At 40.2% G+C, this 3,599-nt stretch overlaps 1 pseudogene across 1 annotated transcript; it reads right to left on the reverse strand.

The window, feature by feature from the left end:
• Positions 1-54: 54 nt before the first annotated feature.
• SARC_07993 (hypothetical protein) lies at positions 55-2,193 on the reverse strand (annotated as a pseudogene; the record flags this gene model as incomplete). The annotated part of the gene is made up of 2 exons: positions 1,899-2,193; positions 55-205 (listed from the first exon to the last, which is right to left on the reverse strand).
• Positions 2,194-3,599: the final 1,406 nt, after the last annotated feature.

Genomic DNA, 3,599 nt, shown 5'->3' on the forward strand with positions numbered 1-3,599 from the left:
TGTGTGTGTGTGTTTTTTTATAAAATCCCATTAATATTCAGATTTTTTTTACACCTACCTGCACCTGCTTCAATTCCATATGATGTTCCATGTCATTGATGAGATGGGACAAAATTAGACGCCCAAGTTGTGCAGCCGTGCGTGTACCACCGTTTAGATAGGGTAGAAACTGGTCTCTAAGCGACCGCAGTGATCTGTCGATAGCCTGCACGATATACGTGCATATAAATAAGTGAGTGTGTGACTAAATATGATTATGAACAAAGATATTTAGATAACTGTATAATTACATTCATATACTTCAGCAATGATTGAATTCAACGCATTTACCAGTTGATAGTGTAGCCCCTCACAGCATACGCCTCTGCTTTCTACTGTACGAGTACAGGCACGTATGTAACGAGATATATAGACAGAGGAATATGCTCTCGAAGACTTGCATATCATAGTTCAGACACGAACAATGTAATACCTATGTCTCTGTGATACCACAGACGACCATCGCGTGCAATTGCAATTGGCAACCTCCGCTAAGCTATAGCCGAACCCAAAGACAAGACCTTTATAAGGTTCGTATGGAAACCAGTGGCCATAACCACAGATATATACAACTTTCGATAGACGCACGGGTACATATCGAACCCAGATAGAACGTACGCCAACGAGTAGCCTCACGCACGGACTGCCCAATACGTGAACACACACTCCCACCCACACGGGATGCGGCTTCGAAATTTTAGATACCGAACTTTTGCGTGCGTTCGGAGGGCTCTTCTTGTATGATGTGAAGCTGGGGGAACATATTGTTCTGCAGACAGCTAATATACATGTGTACAGTGCACTTAGATTAGATATAAGTAACGTCACACGTTTGTTAATATGTGAGTGTGTATGCCTGTACCAGACCCGAGATTATAACATCACACGTTTGTCTTTAAGTGAGTGTGTATGCCGGTACAAGACCCAAATCTCGTCGAATTGGTAGGTGTATTGCAAAAAACTATCTGCAAACTTGTATGCATCGGACTCAAAACTTGATTGAAAATATTCATCACGTATACTTCCACCATGGCATGAATACTATATCAAGTACTGACAAGTGCAGCGATACTTTAGTAGATGCATATGTGTGTATAGCTGTAACCACACTCCCGAATTCTACCTGCACGGGAAACGAATAAACATTCACGTCAATCGATGATATATATATACATATATATCTATACAGTAAGAGTACAATCCTGATATTTGTATCCTGTAAACAACTCCAAATCCATGACTATATACATGTCTATCTCTGCACTGTATATATCATCTCTGTACGCACTGCATATATATCGCAGTCTGTAACCTACGTCATCAAAACAGCAGTTAACACCAAATAATTAAACTTGGGACATGAAACTTGTGCGAACATTAATGCATATTTGAAGTATGTTTGAATAATAGGCTACAGATTTACACTCTGATGGTATATCATGACACCTGTCGCTACAAATACGGGACTTTGCGGTTATCCGCACCTGCATACAGCTATGAGTCTCGTATGTACACACGTGCATACAGCTATGAGTCTCGTATGTACACACACACCTCGTAATAGATGATTTGTATTCGCAGTTATTTACTGGTTATTGTAGAAGTACCTCATGAGCACTCCTACTAAAATGCTAACATATGGTACATACGACCTACAGAAGTGCACACATTACACATCTCATAACAAATTATTCATGTTTGGGGTCATTAATCGGTTTGTGTAGAAGTGCCATATAGAGCCTTCCCGCTTAACACTCAGTATAAAACACTGATACCACTTTGACATGGCAAAGCACAAATAGCACGTCTTCAACAGACTATATCTAAATGAGAACATTAGTCGGCTCGCGTAGAATTACCTCTAGATTCTGCAATACGTTGTATCGCATCTGATCGAGATCTGCACGGGAACAGCACACCAGACATCTTGCGTCGCGTGTTGATTTGTCGTGCGAATCCTTGGGAATTAAAACATTCATAGTGCAACCTTACGTGTTGATGTGTCTGTCTAGTAATTATATGTTGTGTCTGTCTAATAACATAGTACTTTTTGCCTACAATGACTGACTATAGAAGGTTTAATCTTTATCGTACACAGCATATACATATAGATACAGCACTATAAATACACATAGATACGACACTATTTTCAACTCATCGCATTGTAAAAATGTGTGGTTCAATACAATTTATAAATACACTATTTACATTTTTTCTATATTAACCTGATCGAACCCTAAAACCTAACCTCAATCCGGAATATGTATGTAAAAGGGGCCTAAAAAATAGCTGCGCGCCCCCGGTCTAGGATATAGCACCGTTTAAATGTTTAAAAAATAAATCACGGCGTTTGCGGTTAACGTCTATTCTCGACCCCTTTATGACCAGCAGATTGACGAAATATTTTTTTGCCTCTTATCTAGTTAGACTGTACTAGTGTGCACACGCAGCGAATTTTCTCTGCGCGGGTGTGTGCAATATGAATTGTGAAGTGTCCCACGAACTATGCGGCAAGGCCTCTGCGGCATGAACCAAATAATTCTCAGGTATTGGTATTAAACCATTTGAAAAGTATCATTGCATTTGTGTACTACACTACACTACACCGTCATTATTAATATTGTTCACAGCCGCTTGGTCAGGGATATCCGTCTGAAAACTACATATTCAGAAACGCCCAAGCTCAGATTTATAAAACCGGGGACGAATTCATATTCGCGACCCCGAATCATGGTGGACAATGTTCTTGTTGTAGTGATGCAAATTAGTATAAAGCCGGTCTTAGTAAGCAAAAAGGAAGCTACATTTTAGATTAGATATCGTAGCACTAAGAGATAACTCCAACTTCTTAACAGGTAAAAGTATAGGATTCTCGATAATATTGTCAACTTACTTTGTTTTCGAAATGCAATTTACTCTCGACCTTGCTGCCGCCTGTATACAAAGTTTCTGATCTTTATTTCCCATATAACGAAAACTCCCTTTATGATCCTATCGTACTACTAAGAAGGTCGAATAGTAGACGGAAGAATAACCTTTGAGAACAAAATCTCTGTCGCTTTGTCATCCGCAAGTATACATGCTGTATAAATAATAGCATCTATTTCACACAGACTACGCACTGGCATTCAACGTCAGGATATACGTATCGTAGAACGTTAAAGTTAAGTTGTACTTTAATTTAATATTTCGAACACGCAATGTAAAGCATAATTTGATGACAGAATACGGCACTACCATACTCATTCTCTAATCAAAACAGGCGGGCTCCTCCATGGTATGACAGAGCTTCAAGGTACAGGCCGCTACGCCATTCTCGCCGCATAGTACTACCTAGTCCAGGCACTTAGGTTCCTCGAATACCTCACAGGCCATTAATGTACATGCAGCTTCACCGTCTTCGCCGCATGTGCAAGTATTGCATCCATCGGAGTAAGTGGTACAACCTTCCGCACAAAAATCTACCTTGTCCAAACACTTAGGTTCCTCGACTACCTCACAGGCCATTAATGTACATGCAGCTTCACCGTCTTCGCCGCATGTGCAAGTATTGCATCCAT

This window comes from Sphaeroforma arctica, assembly GCF_001186125.1.
Source record: "Sphaeroforma arctica JP610 unplaced genomic scaffold supercont1.677, whole genome shotgun sequence".
In the NCBI taxonomy this organism is placed as follows: domain Eukaryota; class Ichthyosporea; order Ichthyophonida; genus Sphaeroforma; species Sphaeroforma arctica.